Source organism: Miniopterus schreibersii (genome assembly GCF_964146895.1).
Source record: "Miniopterus schreibersii genome assembly, chromosome: X".
NCBI classification, from domain to species: domain Eukaryota; kingdom Metazoa; phylum Chordata; class Mammalia; order Chiroptera; family Miniopteridae; genus Miniopterus; species Miniopterus schreibersii.
The window spans coordinates 60,010,829-60,031,110 of NC_138104.1; the positions used below are offsets into that span (position 1 = coordinate 60,010,829).

The 20,282-nt window shown below is 48.9% G+C and overlaps 1 protein-coding gene across 1 annotated transcript in view; it reads right to left on the reverse strand.

The window, feature by feature from the left end:
* EFNB1 (ephrin B1) overlaps positions 1 to 20,282 on the reverse strand; it is an 88,559-nt gene that overhangs the window by 444 nt on the left and 67,833 nt on the right. The gene's annotated exons all lie outside the window — the stretch shown is intronic.

A 20,282-nucleotide genomic window follows, 5' to 3' on the forward strand; every position in this document is an offset into this window, starting at 1 on the left:
AGGACTGGGCAAGGCAACATGTTATACTACTACATTCTTTCTGCAGAAGAGGTTCTTCTTGTTGTCATTAAGGATGTTGTGGAAAAAACACAAAAAATCCAACTCTATCCATGTATGTACTTCTTCACATTTCACGAACTATAAAATGGAGGTTTGGGGGTTTGGAGAGTAGAAAGGGCCAGGCCATGGTGACTCAGTGACAGGGTAGAACACACCTCTAGTCTCCAAGCCCACACTATCCCTTCAGTGTGTACAGGTTGACCCACTATTTTGTGTTGTGTCCTGAGCCCTTTGCAATGACAGTGGGATAAGCATGATTACCCTTCATGTTAAAAAAAAAATGAAAATGAAGCCAAGAAACTCTCAGTGACTTTCCAGCTACCTCTCCTTAACAACTCATCATGTAGTATGTATTAATTGGGGGAGAGGCAGGACTAGGGATGATTAGAACAGTGGCCCTAAATGGCAGACTTTCAGGCACCAATAGAGGCCCAGGGACATATGTAGAGCAGTCATCCCCAAACACTACTCTATGGGTAAGTGCCAAAGAATCACCGGAAGAATTAGCAAATGTATGTTTTTGTGTGTTCTCCCACCTGTAAAAGTCTGACTTCTTGGGCTCTATTCTTCACAATTCTGATTCCATAGCCATTAGGTAGGCCCAGAAATCTATATTTTTTAACAAGCACCTCACCTCAGGAGAATCTGACATGTAGTCAGGTTTGAAAGCAACTGCTTTAGGGTAGCCTTACATTCTAAAGGTGGGGCACTTCCTGGAAGGCAACTTCTGGAGGACACATGTTTGTATGGGTTTAAACCCCTCTCCTGGTGCCAATAGGAGACAAAGGGTATGTCTGGATATTGGGTAGCTAATAGCAAATCACCACCACTCCCCCTTTTCTGTCAGAGCCAGCACATGGGAGGCTGGGCTACAGGGGTTGAATCTTGGTTGGTCTAAGCATATCTGACTCACTTGAACTTTTAAAAAATACTGGCAATCAGGCTCCATCTGCAGAGATTAAATTGATCTGGGAGTATAGTCTTGGCACTAGTATTTTTTAAAAGCACCCCAGGAACATATACACCATGGAATACTATGCCGCTGTAAAGAAGAAGGATCTTGTACCCTTTGGGACAGTATGGATGGACCTGGAGAATATTATGCTAAGTGAAATAAGCCAGGCAGAGAAAGACAAACATCACATGATCTCGCTTATATGTGGAATCTAAAGAACTTAATAAACTGATGAACAGAATAGATTCAATGACATGGTGGGTGGGTGGAGGGGGAGAGAGTAACTGAAGAATTTATCTGCATAGATGCACAACCCAAGGACAAGGACAAAGATGAGGAGAGGTACTGGGCAGGGGGATGGGTCAGGGTGGAATGGGTCATTGGGGAGAAAAAGGGACATCTGTAATATTTTAAACAAAAATAAAATTAAGAAGAAAAAAAAAAGGCTCCCCAGGAAATTCTCATGTATAGCCAGGTATGAGAATACTCATTTAAGCCAGTCATGATATATCCAACCTCTTTGCCATGTGGTTGGGTTCAGCTTGGGCATGTGACACACTTCTAGCCAATCAGAAAGCTGCTAAGAGATTCTGGGGAAGGCTGCCTTGTTTTTTAAAGGGGACATAAGGGCATAAGGCAAGATTGTTACTTCTTCCAGTCTGGATTTTGCTGAATTAAAGTGTGATACTTGAAGCTGCTATAGCCACCTGATGACCATGACGGGCTGACCTAAGGACAAAAGCCAAGAGCTGAGAATGGTAGAGTAGAAAAATGGAAAGAACTAGAGTGCTTGATGCTGAATGAACCAACCATTGAAGCACTCTTCTTTAGGACTTTGTCTGCAGAATAATATCTGTGCTTATTTTATAAGGTATTTTGAGTATGGTTTTTTTTTGTGTGTTGTGTTTTTTTTTTTTTTTTTCTGTTACTTGCTGCCAAATGCTATGTCCATTTAATGGAGGGGGAAACTAAAGAAGTGAAAGGTTAAGTTACAAACCAAGATCACAGAGCTAGTTAGTAGCAGAGCTGAGATGAAGGCTAGGCCCTTTACCACCATCAAATAAACACACACACACACACACACACACACACACGCACACACACACACCAGCCCTCAAACCCTAGGTTGTGTAGTATAGTGGGAAAAGTATTGGGCTATGAGAGGAGGCCTGAGGTAGAGAGACGGGCATAGAAGCCACTTAGCAGTGATTATTAGGTCAAGAACCCTGTGGGTGTCTCCTGTCTCCCAGCAGGGGGGGTGGTGGCAGCTGGTGCCTGCTCTGGCTTCATCAGCCATTAATTAAAACTTGACAAGAAGATTAATACACAGGGGACCATTTTAATTAGAGACTCCTGGAACATTAGTGATGGCACAGCCCTAAGAGACCAGGTCTGCCAGTCTCCTTATTGTATGGCTGGGGAAACTGAGGCCCAGAGAGGTGGAGGGACTGGCCTAAGGTTCCTCAGGAGTCCAGGTACCCAGGTACCCAGGTACCCAGGTATACTTTGCTTTTGCCTCTTGCCTGTGCACTGGGATGCCTCACATACGGAACAGCTTTAATTAACTTATTATCCCACTCAATTTGTCACTGAAACCAGGGCCCCAGCAAAGGCCTACCACTAACGTTCTCTTTTGTGCAAACTCCTCCTGGCCCCAGGGGTTTGATGAGATCAGGGTAACATTGAGGGGCCCAGTGCAGCTGAATTTGACCACCTACTTCCTAGGGTTCACCCAGCTAGGGTTCTGTGCCTGGAAATGATGCACCCTGGGACACTTTGCTTTTTGTCTTTTTCACAAAAGGGGTGGGAAGACCACTAACCAATTATCCCAACCCTTCAATTTGCAAAGTGCTGTTTATTACCTCAGTTGATAGACACATCAAGCTTGAGCATTAAGGTTTCATTCCTTTTTAAAATACTTCTATTATTTTTTAAAACTAAACATATTCATTGTGAAAAAGTGCACACAATGCCTAAGTGTATATGGCAAAATTAAGTTCTCATCTTTCTCTTTCCCCAGCAAAGCCACTGTTAACAGTTTGCTGTCTATCTCTAGACTTACTCTCCTCTCTCTCAGTCTCTCACACACAAACACACCTTGCATTTCCCCCTATTGCCCTTATTTAGAAAAGGTTTCACCTTCTTTTTTTTTCATCCTTACCTAGAATATGTTTTTATTCAATTTTAGGGAGAGAGAGATAGAGAGAGATAGACATCGATGTGAGAAACATCAATCAGTTGCCTCTTGTATGTGCCCTGACTGGGGATTGAACCTGTAACATTTTGGTGTATGGGACAACGCTCCAGCCAACTGAGCCACCTGGCCAGGGTAAGGTACACCTTCCTGAGGGCAGATGCTCACAGGGCACACGGCTTGGTAAGAGGAGCAAAAGAAGAACTCCAGGCCCTGCTTGTCCTTTGGCAGAGCAGTGGCTCTGCCTTCAATCTCAAACATCCCCATTTCTGCCCCCTTTCTGTTCACGGCCACTGTCACTGCACTAAGTCAGGCTGCCATCATCTGTCCCTAAGATTCCAGCTACCCTAGTCTTCTCACTTGTGTCCCTGCCTCTCATCCGCCCCTCCAAGTTCCCTCCTCACTGCTGCCAAATTGTTCTCATAGGCAAAGCAGATTATGTACCTCCTAGGCTAAGCTTCTCAGTCACTTCCTCTTGCCTCAGGGTCAAGGCCATGATCCTTAGGGATGACAATTAAGGGCCTTCATGTTTTGGATCAGCACAGGGGTTCTGCACCAGCTGGCTTGGGTGTGAATCCTGGTTCCACCACTTACCAGCTGATGACTGTGGGCAATCCATTCAACATCCTGTGCCTCAATTTCTTTATCTGAAAAATGCAATGATGATGATAATACCAGGATCTACCTCACTGGATTACAGTGAAGCTTAAATGGGGTAGTTTGGGTAATAGAGCTTCTGATAGTAATTATGAGCTAGGGCTCCAGCAGCACAAGAGCACTTGTGGTTTGAGCCCTCCCCCCCCCCCCACACCCAAATGCCCTTAGCCTTGAGGCTCCATGCTAGTCAGAAAACAGAGCTGACATGGAAGGAGGGAAGAAGGTTGCTGTGAGAGACTGAACATGGCCTCATTTCCAGGAGCTAAGAGGAAGATCTGACCCAGGTTAAGCAGTTCACTGAAGGGGTCCTGGGAAGGGGATAAAACTTAAGCACAGGCCCCCAAGGCCCCTATAGCCTCTGCACTGGGTCCTGGGAGGAAGGCAGGCCAGAATGCCCAGGGAGTCTCTGGAAGTGCCTGGGCCTCAGTTTTCTCATCTAAAAATAAAGGTTCAAATGACTTCATCGAGTAACTGTGAGATTAAGGGAATATTGTGCAGAATCCCTTAGCACAACACCTGGAGAGTCTTAGGTGTTCTATAGAACTTGGGAAAGGAAGAAAAGAGGAAAGTGCAGACATCCAGGCAGGAGCAAAGGACAAAATGCTGCCTACCAATCCATGGGCCCCCTAGGGAGTGACAAAATGAGACACTTCCCAGATACTGCAGGAGTGCTGCTGGTTTTCTCTTGGACCCAGAGTGGGAGGACAGGGGAGTTTAGCTGCAAACCAGCACACATCAGGCATCGGAAGGAGAGCAGCAAGCTCTTCCCATCTCGGAGCCTCAATCCACTCATCTGTAAGGTGGGCATAATATCCCCAGGCCCACAGGGCTGTTGCAAAGCTGAAATGAGCTAATGAATAGAAGAGCACCTTGTAAAGAATGAGGGCAGTTACTGGTTTATCATCTACAATAAAGGAATTTAGAATGGAGTTTTGAGCACTGGCTTTGCAGTAGGATGGCTCCAGATGAAAGTCTGGATATACAATCTTAAGCAAGTTGCTTAAATTTCCTTAGTCTCAGTTTCCTCATCTGTAACATGGGAAAAATGATAGTACCTAGTTCACAGGACTTGGGAGAAAATTCAATGAGATCATTTCAATACACTTCCCAGCCTATGTAAAGATATTCAATACTTATTATTTTTTAAGATAATATCATTCATTAAGGACAGAACCCAGGTCTTAAACTTCCAAATTGCTTTATCCAACCCCACCAGTTAGCCCCAGCTTTTGCTTACAGCTGGCACTCAATAAATCCTTGTTAGCTAAGGAATTCTTAGCTCTCAGAAATTTTAGAGCATTATGGAGTAGCAAAACTGGAGAGGCTGTTGAAGATCATTTATTACAACTATCTCATTATAAAGATGAGACAAGCAAGGGTCAATGAGTGAAAGGGACAGGCCTCAAACAAAAGCATATGAGTGGTGAAGCTGGACCAGAAACCAAGGACCCCATGCCCACCAAGGTAGTCCCTTTTGTGAAGTTATTTCTAAAGGGAAAGATGTCCCTTAAAGGCAGGGAGACACCTACTATGGCCTCCCCGGAATCCCAGCAGTCTAGAACCTCTTCATCCCACTTCCCTAGACTTGCCCCAGGCCACAACTAGCTTTCCCTGCCTCAGCGGGCCCTCCTTCTACTCTGACCAGCCTAGGCCGGGTGGTCCATAATTGCTTCCTGTCCTCATAGGCTTTGTTTGTTTGTTCTGTGGTTGCTTCCTCACACCCCAGCACATCAGAGGCACTGACCAACAGTGCAGGACTCCTGGGGCCCAGCCTGCTCTCAGATGTTGCGCCAGTCTTCCCCCGACCCACCACCTGGAGCCCAGGAACCCAGCAAAGCTCTGGAGACACCCCTCCCAACATTCCTCCCAGCTTCCACCTCCACCCCACCCCCCAGCAGCTGGTCCTGTCCTCAGCTGGGAGCAAAGCCAAAAAATCAACAGGTGGCAGTCCATGGTGAAGCCTGGTCAGCCAAGGGCTGAAAGGGACCAAGCTCCCCTTCCTCTAACCTACCCTCATTCCCAGCCCCAGTCCAGTGGACTGGGGCAGTAGATCCAAATGACACTGCCTCATGCCAAGACTTTGAACTTCCTCTAAGGTTGGGATGTGTGTAGGGGATGGAGGGGGTACTAAGTTTGTCCCTGAAGGTCTCTCAGTCCAAGATAAGACAACTCAATGCAGTGAAACAACAGACCTTGGTTTCAAACCTGCCACTCACTGTGGGACGTTAAAGCAAGTTATTTCAATTTTCTTAGCTTCCATTTTCTCACCTGTAAAATGGGGCTAGTATACTCCACAGCTGCCTGCCCCAGAGTTGTTGTGAGGGGTTGACATGGGCCATCTTGTGCACACTGCCTGATATGTGAATGGGTGGATTGGTAGAAGATGAGGAAATCAACCATCCTTGTTTATCTGGGACTGAGGGATTTCTCAGGATGTGAGACTTTCAGTGCTAAAATCTGGACAGTCCTGAGCAAACCAAAATGACTTGGTCACCCTAAGAGTAGGTGTTAGATTAGTGCTTGTTCCTGGAAGCAGTCCCTGTTGCCTTTCTCTGAAGACCCTCTCGCTTCTCCACATAACTCCATAGCACTTACATTCCTCGGTCTGAAAGTGTCACAACTCTTTCTACATTCCTTTATTCAGCATTTGTGTCCACAGCTATTCCTGCACTATTGGGTCTTCTCTCCTTCAGCATTTCTGCCACTGGACCCCAATGTCCCTCCGTGGACTATTGTACCAACCTCTCCTCTGAACTCCCTGCATCCTATCTCATCCCCTGCTCTTGTTACCGCCCCCTCCCCCAATAAATGTTCCCTTTCCACTTTGTCTGGGTACCAGCCCTACCCATACCACCACATGCATGCCCCACACACCATACACATCACTGGCACACCCATATTCCAACTGAGTCTCAGGACGAAGGGTTTCAGTTTGATATAGTAACATTCTGACAAACAGTGGGATTTTAAATACAGAACCAATTAATTACAAAGGGCAGGATATTGTCTGGGAGCAGAAGGATGGCTGCAATGACCTCCAATGGGTTCTAGCATCTACTACCTTTCTTCAAAAGCCCCTGAGGTTGTTTTGCCTCCCCAAAGCCCCTGTCCTGGAAGCCTAAGCAGGCCAGGCCAGGAGAAACACAACATTGAATTCCATTTACTTGACTTCGGGCAGTGCATACTGGAGGGATGTGTATGCATAGTGTGTGCAACAGAGGGTGTCAATGGGTGGGTTAGGCCTGGGGTGAGCAACCCCTTGAGACCTGTTCCTTTTTTCCAGCTGGGAAGACACTCTGAGCTTGCTAAGAGGCTTGGAAGGCAGGCACACTGCCATGGAAAAGGCACTGCCATCTTCTTGGGGCTCCTGGCTGCAAGCTCACACTGCCCCTCCTCAATCCCCAAGGAAAGCGCAGTCAGCAGAATTCCTCAAGCCCTGCTGTTGGGGCCATGTTTATTCAGTACAGCAAACCTCCCCAAAAGCGTATTGTGGCAGCCTCAGAAACACAGACTCAGAGCAGGCCAGAGCCCGAGTGAGGGAGAGACATGGTGACTCAAAGGCCCCAAGTGAGGGAGAGCGAGCAGCTGGAGAGACTGAGAAGAGAGAGTGGCGCTCAGAGATGGAAGGTGAGAGACAGACACTAAGAGGGGGTCCCTCTGGAGCAGCAAGATGGTGATGGTGCAAGATGTAGACAGAGGGAAGCAGGCAGGACTCTGGGGCTGAGATGGGAAACTAGACCTGAAAAAAAATGGAGGGCTGAGAGAGAGATGATGATAAAAACAAGATAGAAAGAGACAAACAGCCAGGTTGAGAGGAAAAAGACAAAGTAGCAGAAGAAAGAGAAAAGTAAAGGGATGGATGCAGGAAGAGCAGTGGGGAGACAGGAACAGGGATGGTCAGCGGGGCGGGCGGGGAAGGAAGCAAGAGCAGCCCTCAAGGTCTGGACAGGAGGCTTCAGTGCCCACTCCATGCACAGCATGGCAGGCCCAGCCCTGGCTGGCTGTTTGTAGAAGGAAGCCAGCTCTGTGGTCAGGCAGCCCCAGGCCCAGCGGCTGCCGCCTCCTGCACTTAATGAGATTCTTGTTCAGAGCTGCGGAAGATGGGGCCAGGTTGCGGAGGCTCCACAGCGCCTCTGCTCTCACCCGAAGGGAGCCTGGGCCCCGGCTGGGGCCTGGGCAGTTGAAGGGGCTGTGCAGGAAGGCTACCAGACAAAGCCTGGCCACTGCAGCGACCAGGCATTGGGGATAGAGGAGACAGCAGCAGCAGAAGGGCCTTGCAGAGCTCTGTGGAGAAAGGTGTAGGGGAAAGGGCTTGGGGCTGGCCAACAGGCAGGAAGCCTGGGTCCTAATCTTGGCCCAGTACCTCAGTCTGGCTAGATGACCTTCGGCAAGTGACATCCTTTCTTTGTGGACCTCGATTTTCCCATTTGCCCCAGGAAGGACAAAGTTAAGTAGATGGGGACGTAGAGAAGCAGAATATGAGCCCTGGCTGAGGGGACAGCCACCACTCAGCTCCAGTGTTGCCTTGTGAAAAGGTGGAACCTGCTGTTACTAGCTCTTTGGATTTTTTAGAAGTTATAAATCTGGATTTCTATGTAAAAATCTCCTGAATTTTAAATGATGGCAGCTAATTCCTTTTTAATGTAGGCACTATGTGAGCCAAAGAAAATACTTTGAGGGTCTTAAGTGGCCCATAAGGTGCCTGTTTATGGCAGTCTCTAAGGCCCACATCAGCTCTGACAAACGCTACATCTATGGCTCCACCACCATCCTGAGTGGAGTCCAAACCTCACCCAAATCTCATGCCCTTGGAGAATGGGCAGAGTGTACCACCAGGAAGAGATTGCCTTGCCTTGCCTTGGCATTAGGTGGAGGAGACGTCGCCTAAGATTCTAAGCCTCTACATGGCCTGTTTACTAGCCAGTGATCTTGTTTCCAAATTCCCTACTTCTTCCTACCTCAGCCAAGCCCTTTAAGGCCTTCCTTTGGGAACACATTCTACCTGGGCCTGGACCAAGAGCCAGGCATATACCATGCAAAGCCATAGATGATCTACCTACCATTGGCCCTCAGGCCCAGGCTAGAGAGAGGCAGCCCCCTAGAACCACATCTACCAGTAACCCTGTCCTTATTCAGACACTCTGACTCCAGGTCCCAGGCTTCATAAGCACCACCCTGGCATGGAGAGGGCAGGGATGGGGATGAAGGGGGAGGAGAGGAATGGGGTGGAGCATCCTGGTGTGTGCATCCCCACCGCTTCCCACTCCACAGCTCACAAAGCCTAGCCAAGCATGACAAGGGTTAATTGGATACCCTCAGCTAGAATCAGAATCATAAGGCTGGAAGGACCTTGGAGGTCATCTGTCAGGGGAAGAAAAGAGATTTTAATTACTCAGTTCAGCTGGGTTGGAGGTACCCCCAGCCCAGGTTGTTTATCAAAGAGGAGGTGAGGCCTGGAAGGGCTGCTGGGTTGGGAGTCTCTGAAGAGTAGGGCCTGGTCACTTTGGTCACATTCCTGTCAGTACCACCCCCACCCCCAGCAGTGCCTCACCCTGGGATGGGCACACAGCACTTGGTGGAATAACTGACTAACAGGCAGGACTAATGGTACCAAGAGACACTGTGAGTAACAGGACCCTGAACCAGGAAGCAATGACCAGAACTCTAGGATTGGCTCTATTCAAGGTTGCACAGCTAAGAAGTAGCTGCACTGAGCCCTTTCCTACTGCCCCATGATGCCTCTTTCATGGGACTGGAGCAGAAACCTCAAGAGCCACCAGGAAGAAGGGGTCAGCCCCTCAGCTCCCACCCTAGCAGACTCAGAGCCCCATTAGGCTTCCTGGTCCAGCCTGTGCTTCCCAGTCTTTTAAGTTCCACTAGCAGTGTGATCTCAAACAAGAAAGTTTAGCCTCATGATTCCCTGGACAAAATCAGAAAAAAATTAGTTACAGCAGGAAGGCTTAAGGTTACACATGAGGAAGAACTTCATGAATGTGGAACCCCACAGAAGCAGCAATCCAGGCAGACTCTGCAGTCTCCTGCCCTGTCCTGGAAGTCCAAGGGATTAAGGAAGTAACATTTAGAGTTGGGCATGGGCTGGCTGAGTGACTTTTCCACCTGTATCCATAAGCTCAGAGCACAGCATTGGGGGTTGAGGGGCTCCCAGGATAGAGGCGAGTCCATTCACCTCATTTTCTATCTACTAATCTGGAGCTAATGGCACCTAAGAATGTTCCCAGTTCAGCACTAAGGCTGCTGATTAGAGGTGGGAACTCAAGGCCACCACTGCTTCTTTCTCTGGAGACGCCACCCATGGTCTAGAACCCAGCTGAAACAGAAAGACCCAGGCCCACCCTCTGTTTTCACTACAGAGAAGCTCAGAAATCAATGCTGGTCCCTGGGCTCAGAGCCCATAACGGGAGGGGGGGGACACTAAGCTGAAGGATAGAGAAGGGGATGGCGGCCACGACCATATACACAGTGTGTGTGTGTATGTGTGTGTGTGTGGGGGGAGCCACATGTCTGCATCCCAAGGCAGAGGGGAGTGAAAAAGACACAGAGCTACCTTGGGAACTTCAATATAGCTTTAAAGGGTGTTCACAGTCACCTTGTTCTCTGCTTTAAAAGTCCTGAGGGTTTAATAACACTTTTAAGTGGCATCTTCTGTGGGGAAGTTCCCATTGGTTACAGGCCCAGCCTGTGTCATTTCCATCCCAGTGCCTTTTCCACAGCCAAGCAGTGCATTTATCCCAGCCCAGGAATCAAAGTTTGAGCACTCTGGAAGTTCCTCTTGATATCTAGCCTCCATCTTTCCTGTTGTAGTACCCCACTCTCTCTCCTCCTGTTCTGCCCCAAAATGGAAATTAAGTCCTCTTTTTGGTCCCTGAATGTTCAAAGCTTAGATTTGAAACCTCGTGGCATCCAGGAGGAAATTCCAGCACCTTGCCATCAGTCAGTCCCCATCACTACTGTCTCCAGCACATACGCTCCTGGGAACTGGCCTATTCTGTGGGGATTAAGGAAAGGGCCTAGGACAAGTCAGACTGAGGAGCCATTCCTGATGATGGAAAGAAGAAAGGAAAGAAGAAGGGAGGGGTGGAACTGAGTGGCCTTAGGGCTAAGTCAAATAATAAACCTAAGCCACCTGCTGTTTGAGCTCAGAGTATAAATCGCTCATCAATTTGGAACTTGCACATCCGCTAATGGATTTCTTTCTATTCCCAGAAGGTCTCTCTGAAGCCACCCCTCTGGCAGGGGGCAAATCAGGGAGTTCCTGGGGCTGGAGACAGCTCTTTGCATCCTCCAGCCCTATTTCTCCTGTCCCCCAGCCCCATTCGGCCCCTCCCAACCCCCTGTCCTCCATGCTGCTTGCCAGGTCTGAGAGCTGAAAGGGAGAAGGGAGAGGAAGGGCTCAAAGGGAGCCCAGTTCACTAGGGGCCCCAGACAAGGGTACCCAACCTCAGCCCTCTCCTTTCCCAGCCTTACCCCAATGTCCAGCAGCTTTCTAAGTCTCTGTGAGAGGCTCATAGGAGCAATGGGAAAACCACCGGCTCTGGGGTGAAGACAGCCCAGATTCTTATTTGCTGTATAGCTTTAATGGAGTAGCATATCCTCTCTTGGCTTTGATTAGTTCTGCTGTAAAATGAGGATGATCATGCTTGCCTCATAGAGTCAGTTGGGGAGTAAATCAAATCATATAAGAGAAGCACCTCACCTAATGCCTAGCACATAATGAATGCTCAATGCATGAACCTAATCTCTTTCTCCTCTGATATCATGCAGACAGAGGGGCCAACTACTCTTGGCCTCCAAGTAAGAATTATCAAAAAATGGGAGCAGAACGAAGTTGAGTGAGGGATAAAAAGCATACTGACTGGCCTGTGACCCCAATCCACAGTCTTGGATTTTTTTTTTTTTTAACCTTGGCTTTCAATGGCAGCAGTTCCCACTGCCACCTGCTTGGACTTCAGAAGGGGCTGTGGACCACAGAGGTTAGGGCTGGATGGACAAACCTTCCCCTTCCAGTGCATCTTGTGGCCTAAGGACTATGGGCACAGTCCTCTGGGAAACTCCTGGGCACATAAAGGCTGCCTAGGAAAGGCCCCAGGTCACTGCTACTGGGGAAGGTTAGGAGTCAGATAACCACAGCTGTCAGGGCCCTGGACTGTGGCTCTTCTGACTGCTCTGGTACCCCCCTCCCTGGTCTGGTATTCCTTGGTACCCACAGACTCAGGCAGCCAACACAGAGCTGAGCCCCTGATGTGACATATGCAGGGATTGAGTAGAGATGCAAAGAAACCGTAAGCTGGAGTCCCCAGAGAGCAGGCTGAAGATGACTAACTGAAGGGCAAGGTGTGTCCTGGAAGGGACACCAAATAGGCAAATCCATGCCTCCTCATTGGGTTTCGAGCCAGCCACTCCCTCTTTGGGAGCTGAGCTTCAGGGTTCTTTGCAGGTGTGTTTTCTGGTGCTACTGGAGGAGGGTGTAGGGGTTAGGTTTCATACTGAGGCCACAAGTTGTGCAGTTTATGTGGCTAAAAATCATTTTCCAACCTCTCTTGATTCCTTTCTGGTCTGACACAGTAAAATTATATGAGCTTAGTGCTTTGCTGGGAAGTTCACCTGCTTATCTAACCTATATTCCATGAATCCATAATCTCCAGAGAAGCTAGAACAGAACTGATCTTCACACCCTACCTAGTAACATGGAAGGGATAAGCACTACAGATCAATCCTTTCTCTTCTCTTGGCCTCAGTGTCTCCATCTGTACAATGTGAAGAAATGGATTCAATATTTTTAGGAAGCCCTCCCACGGTTGGGTCTCTTCTGTGGCAAGAAGAAGGCCAGTCTTGAGGACTGGCAGAAACCTCATATTAGAGGCTGTCTCTGTCTTTATAAAGCCAAATTTAGTAGCTGCTTCTGAGCCAGAATAAGGTGAACCCAGTTTTGCCCAATCCCAGCTGCCAGGGGACAAGCCTCCCCCTCCCTGTGACTCTCCCAAAAGGCACCAAAATCAAATGCTTACATTCTCCAGTGTGTTAACGGATGCAACCCAGGCCCACAAAACGGCTTATTGTAGCGGTGAAGCCCAGCCTAGTCCTACTCCCTCCAGAGACCCGACCAAGCCAGGGCCATGTGAAAGCCTGTCTGGGTCTCATCCCCAGGAGAGGGGGATCTGCTGGAGAAAAAGGCTGAGGCCCACAAAGACGAGGAAGTCCCAGGAGGAATGCCCAGCTCCTCCCCTGGCTAAAATCCACCCTCCTTCCACCTCCACTCATAAAGACCTCAAGACAATCGGAACTGAAAGGGGACATCCAGTAAAGTCTTCCCATGTTACAGATGAGGAAATTGAGGCCAAAGAGAGGGGAAGGAACTTGCTCAAGCCTTCTGACATTCCCATAATAATAATAGCTGATGTTCATGGGGAAATTCCCGTGTCTTGAGTCCTGGCATGCTCAGTGAGTCCTGGCATGCTCAGTGATGCTACACAAAAGGGCCATTATTATCCCCATTTTACAGATGGGGAGGCCAGGGCTCAGAGAGGAATTGATAGCCCAAAACCAGGCATCCTGGAAGTGGCAAAATCTAGACTTGAACCTAAGGTTATCTGCTGCCAAAGTTTACACTCTTAGCCATTAGTGCTCCAGGGCCTCTCTTGGATCTATTCCTACCTCTACTCCTGCCAGGCTGTGGACCTGCTTATACACCAGGCACCGACAGAAGCTTTGCAGGACCTCGAGGCTCTTCAAGCTCAGGTCCCTGCCTTCAGGGTGAAGTAAGGGGCAGTGTAAAGAATATTCAATGATATGGAGAAGTGCTTATGGTTCGGTGATATATGGGAAACTCAAGGTACAAAACACTATGGCCAAAAGAAGACATAAAATGTCCAACAGGTACATGAAAAGATGCTTAATGTCACTAATCATCAATGAAATGCAGATCAAAACCACATGAAATATCACCTCACACCTATTAGAATGGCCATTATAGCAACAACAAAACCAGAAAATAACAATTGTTGGTGAGGATGTGGAGAAAAGAAAACCCTGTACATTGTTGCTGGGAATGTAAAATGGTGCAGCTGCAATGGAGAACACTAGGAAGTTTTCTCCAAAAATTAAAAAAGAACTACCATATGAGCCAGTGATCCCACTTCTGGGTATATATTCAGAATTTAAGTCAGAATCTCAAAGAGCCATCTGCAGCCCCATGCATTATTTACAATAGCCAAGGATGGAAACTACCTAAGTATTCATCAATGGATGGATGAATAAGGAAAATGTGATATACATACAAACACACAATGGAATACTACTCAGCCTTAAAAAAGAAGGAAATCCTGCCCAGCTGGCATGGCTCAGCAGTCGAGCATTGACCTATGATCCAGGAGATCGCTGTTCGATTCCTGGTCAGGGCACATGCCCGGGTTTCGAGCTGGATCCCCAGTGGGGCACGTGCGGGAGGCAGCCGATCAATGACTCTCTCATCATTGGTGTTTCTATCGCTCTCTCCCTCTCCCTTCCTCTCTCTGAAATCAATAGAGACATATATATTTTTTTTATTTAAAAAAGGAGATACTGCCATTTGCAATAATAAGGATGGACCTGGAGGACGTTAAGCTAAGTGAAATAGGTCAGTCACAGAAAGACAAATACTACGTGATTTCACTTATATGAGGAATCTAAAATAGTTAAGCTCTTGAACGGGGGAGTAGAATGGTGGTTGCCAGGGCCTGGGAGAAGGGGGTGTAGAGTTTCAGTCTTGCAGGACAGAAAAGTTCTAGAGATCTGCTATACAACAGTGTGCCTATATTGACAACACTGTACACCTCAACATTTGTCAGGAAGGTAGATCTCATGTTATGTGATTTTTACCACAATTAAAAACAAAAACAAAAAAAAACCCAGAATGGCCAGTGTGCTCTCTTATGTAAAAAGGAGAACTGTGTGTGTGCATGTAGCTAGAAAGAAAGATGCTAAAATGTTTTCCTCGTTAGTGGGATTATAGGCGATATTTTCTTGGTAATACTCTTTGGTGGTGTTCAAACTTTCTGCAGTGAGTATGTATTACTTTTGTCATTCCCCCTCTCCTCTCCCCAAATGAGAAAGACAGAAAGAAACCAACTGAGAAAATCAGCAGATGATTTGGAATCTGACGCACCAGGGGTTGAAGCCCTGCCTCCCCTATCCATGTGACTGTGGACAAGTCACCCAGGCTCTGTGAGTCTCAAATGTCTCTCACCTCTGGGATGAGTGTTGTGATATCAAATTTCTTTGTCTTTTCTGTAGAGCCAATTTATCTTTTCTTTTGGTCCCTCAAGAGAGATCAAGAACATAGGTAGAGAAACTGGCATCCTTATCCTCAGAAAAAACCGCCAGGATGCAAGCAAGCACTGGGTGTGACCCTCAGTCTCAACCAGAAATACTTTTTAAGAGAAAGGGGAAGGTGTGTCTGGGACCTCTTTGTGGCCTTAGTTTATCAGTGTGGAAAATGAGAGTGCTATGAGCAGGTCTGATCCCTGTGCCATAGAGCTGAGGAGGAGGAAGCTCATGGATTGGGCAAAGCCTTCCAGCGCAGGAGGACCCCATCTCCCTCTCCATCTCCCAGGACAAGACCTGTGCACTGTGGGAGTGGGAGTAGGAGTGGGAATGAGAGTGGAGGGCAGACCTGCAAGATGAAGTGGAGAGAAGGAAGCACCAAGCATGTTCAAAAGGGCCTGCATGAGGCTACCCTCGTGTCTCCCAAACCTACCAGCCAGGCAGATGCTCTGTCATCTTTATTGCCACACTGCAGGTCCCTGGCACTCAAGGCGTGGCTGTGTAATCTCTACGTGTCCCCACTCCAGCAGCATGACAGGATAAGGGTTCTGTTACTTGTTCCCTGCTGGCCCACTCCTGGAGCTAACACCAGCCCACACCATCTTCCTTTACCCTGTTGATCGATCTCTAAGGTGCTAGGGCAGGGAGCAAGACTGTGCCCCACAGTGGCCAGGCCCTCAGGTTGCTTGGAGACAGCACAGCCACTGGGGTACACAGTCCCTACCCAGCAACCCTCAAAACTCCTGTAAGCAGACTGGCAGGGGCTTCAAAATAATCCCAGTCAACTAAGCTCTCCTTCACCCGATGGAGCCTCCCTCTGCTCAGGACCAAACAGCCCCCCTTCAGAGCTTTCTCCACTACCCCACTCCCAACCCCACCATGCTCAGACACCCAGTTGTGTTTCCCTCTGGAGATTGGGAATCTAATTTCTTACTCTTCTTTACAGAAAAAAAAATTCATATGGCGACAAAATTCTTCACCTGCAGATTTCTGTAAGTTGAGGGGTCTCATTTTCTTCCGCTTTTCCTTAGATGAATCCTAGAACATTAGAGCTGGAAAATATGATTAAATTCAATGCCCCCATCCCAATCCTCCTGACATGCACTCATTGCTGAGGCCCCAAAAATGGGAAAAGCCCAACACCAGGTTTGAAGCTAAGTAGTGATAGAGCTGGAATCCAAATCCAAGTCAGGGTCCTTCCCCACTCCTGTAACCTTTCCCCCACAGGGAAGCACACTCTCAGCCTACTTCTGAAGCTGCATGGGGCTGGGACAAGTCCTAAGGGCTATCCTGGCTGAGGGAATGTGAGGCTCTGGGGTGCTGACTTCACCACACCTATCTCCCCTACCCCAAGGAGCTCAGCTCTGCCTTGACTAGCCTGCTTTCACCAGTCCTGCAAACTCCCCCACCCCTAGCGGGGAGGTAGCAGAAGAAAAGGTGTTGGATTGCTTTCTGCCTCTAGTTTAGTGCTGCACTCACACTGGCCCTCTCTCTTCATCTCACCCATGTCTGCAGGTTCTCTTCCACTCTCTTCATCTCTCTCCCTCTCTCTCAGTCTGTCTGTCTCTCTCCTATACAATATCAGTCTCCCCCAGATCTTTCTCTCACCTTCATCTGTTGCTCAGACTCTCTCTTACACATGCTTATTTCCTTCCTTTGTCTTTCTGTCTGGGTATCTTCTGCTTCTCTGTCTCTCTCACACTGTATCTTTTTCCCACTTCTCTGTCTCTCTCAGCTGCTGGGGGTTCCTCTCAGTCTCTGTATCATGTCCCCTCTCTGACCTCTCTCTCCATTGCTCTATGAGAGCTGAGGAGAAAGCTGAGGATCAATATCACCTCATCCTTTCCTAGAGTGAGCAAGGGCATCTGGGACTGGTGGGAATGATAGCTTTGAGAGTGCCAGACTCCTGCTGGGGGCCAGGCTGAGTGGGGGCAGGGGTGGGTACTGATGGCATTAGGTCTGGCTCTGCTTGGGAAGTCCCCCTCCCCACATGTCAGGCCCTTCTTGAGTCAGGCCCTGGGAATAACCATCTCAATTAAACCTCTGCACTGCTGGGAGGGAAGACTGGTCTTGGCACCCTATCAGTCCTATGGAGCCTGGGAGTTGGTGTCATCAACTTCCCACTTTACAACTGGCCAATGCTCTAATAGCATGAGTTGATCATCACTAGAAACCTCTTGAAGGTGGAGCAAGAGATTCTTCTGTCTGCTTCATAAAAAAGAGCCTTGAGTTCCAAGAAGTCAGAGGACTTGGACCAGGACATCTGCCAGTCAATGACAGATCTGGAGTAATAGTAAAACCTGCTGAACAAATGTCAACCGCTCCGTACTGTCCTACCCCAACTCTGCTCCGGGAACCAGGACCTTGGGCATGGTAGACAACGGAGCAGGTAGGTGCTCTCTAATGCAAAGGCTTTGTCAACAAACACTGAGGTCCCACATTGAGCCAGACCCCAGGGAAATGCAAAGACAGACAGGAATAAACTAATATCTGCTGAGAGCTTTACTGTTTCCAAAGTATCTCTCAGATGTCACACTTGCTACCTTCCTGATAACCAAGGTAAGTGGTGATTAACCTTATGCTCACTGTCTGCTAGGGAGTGGATGGCAGAGAGCGGATTAGAATCTAGTCATCCAACCCCAAACCAGTGCTCTTTCTGCCCTGCTCCTCAGGCAGCAGGGGACCCCAGTAGCCCAGGTCCTCTGCCACCAGGATTGTTGCTGTCAGCCATGGAGCCTCCACCAAGGCCAGCTTAGGCTGCCCTCGCAGGGCTAAACTGTGGGTCCATCCCAAGCAGGCTGAGCTCAGTGCACAGGCTAAGAGGGTGTTCCCATTCCAGGACCAGACATGAGGGTCTGGTCATTGCACCCTACCCTTAAATTCTGAACCCAGCCCCAAATGGCCTCATGCTGGCAAAAAAGCTGCCGTGGGAGAAGGGCATGGGCCTCCTCTTAGAGTAATGCCAGGGAGGAAAGGTCCTGGCATGGCCCAGAGACCCCTGGCCTTGCTTCCTGCCTTTATCCCGCAAGCTCTGGTTTATAGAAGAATTGCGTACTCATTGTCTGTCTCCCACTACAATGCCAGCTCCATGAGGGTAGAGATTCTCATATTTGTTCACTCCTCGATTCCCAGTGCCTGCAGCAGTGGCTGGCACATAGCACATTTTAAATAATGGCCAGATTGAATCAATGAATGAATGTTATACCAGGAGCCTCATAAATGGAGAGGGGGGCTTTCATAGCTTAAGATTTGCCCACCTCCTTCTCCTGGGCAGAATGGGAGATGGTATACCTCCAGCAGAGTCCAGATTCTACACATCCCAGAGCACCTGGCACACATTCCTATGAGATCCCACCTTCTCCTGAGGGCTCTACCAGCTCTCAGAGGTGAGGAACAAAGGGCTTCCCACATGTTCCCATGGAGCTCAACATGTCCTAACTCACAGACTTGCAGGGTGTCTGGTGGAGTCCATTCCACAGTTGGGAAGACTGAGGAATGGAGAGAAGAGTAAAGGAGCAGACCAAGGGTCGGCCTGGAGCTAGGCTTGGAGCCCCAGGCTACTGACTCTCTGCTGGACTCTGGGAGGTGACAGGGAAGGGAAGGAAAAGCAGAAAGGCTGCCCTCAGGTCTTCCCATCCTGGGGGCCCACACTAGGCCTACTGTCTTTGGCACGTTCACCACCCTTTATTTCAGATCCCCCTTCTTCTTTGGGAGCTGCCGTAGGGACCATAGTAGCTGTGAATAGTGACTTCCACTTCTGCCCAGGCCCCAGCCTTGGCCCACTCTTGTTCCAGCCACACATCTCCACCTTTCATTCCCCTCCTCAGATGGAAACTCTATCTCCACTCACACTTGCTCTCTTTGTATCCCTCCCTTCAGTTTTATGAGGAGGCTGTGGCAAGAAAAAATGGGGAGGGGGCTGGGGCTCAGAGACTGTCCTTTATCAGTTTTCTCTTCTCTGGGAAATGAGGAGCTACAGCTGGCCGCCCATGTGGGTGGGGAGAGCTGGCCTCCGGCTGCTGGGAAGGCTGCACATCTGGGGGTGGGGGCTTGAAAGGAAAGCTGAGATGAATTACCTGCGTGTGCTGGGAGAAGCAATCGGGTATGTGGCACACTGCCTGCCCCACTGGAATTAAGGAGCAAGACTGGGGGCGCCAACTGGAGACCTGGGAGCAGGCAGTGGCACAGCCTTGGATAGAAAGCTCAGCCTCCCTGAGAAAGAAGAACGCTATTTTTAAATTCAGGGACAAATCTTGATAAGTGGAGCCACATCACCAGACCCACATTCTACCCACTCCCCTCCTCACCCATCCAAAAGTCACTTCCATCTGGGCCCTCCCATCTCCATGCCTCTGCCCAGTTGGCATGGGTGCTCCATGATGCATCCTGGCCCCTTGCCTGACACGCACCCGCACACGCACACTCACACAGGCAGACATTTTCTCTTTCTTTCTCTCAAAACACTGTCCCCTTATGGCCCCACTCCAAGACCATCATAGACACCTCTGTCACTTAATAGCCTTGTGTCACCTCAGTTTTCTTTATCTGGAAAATGGAGCTAGTCATTCTAAGGCAGATTGTTTGAGTTTTTTAAACCATTAACAGGTAACACTGGGCCCTCAGCTCCTGTCCATGGCAGTAGTGGGTGAAATGGGATAAGCCTGGGCTTTGGAGCTAAGCAGAGTGGGATTCAAATACAGGCTCTGCAACGTACCAGCTGAGTGACCTTAGCTAGGTCACTACTGCATGTCTCCCTGAGCCTCAGTTTCCTTACTTATAATATGGGAATAAGAGCACCTGCCTTGCTATGTGGCTGAGAGAATCTATAGTGACATGTTTGGAAGAATGAATCCTTTTGCATGCTGTGCCACCAGGCAGTAAGACCCTGCCCTGATGACTCCTTCCATCCTGCCCTCCCAGCCCAGGTTCTTGGACATCCTCAACAGAAATGTGACTCCTCAGCTTCCAAGGTGCCAGGACAGCTAGGAGGTGGTTTGGGGTCAGAAAACCAGGTGAGCTGACTGGTTCCTGAGCCTTCAATGTGGCTGCCTGCTTAGTTGCTGGGGACAGTGGAGATAGCTCTCTCCTTCCCACACC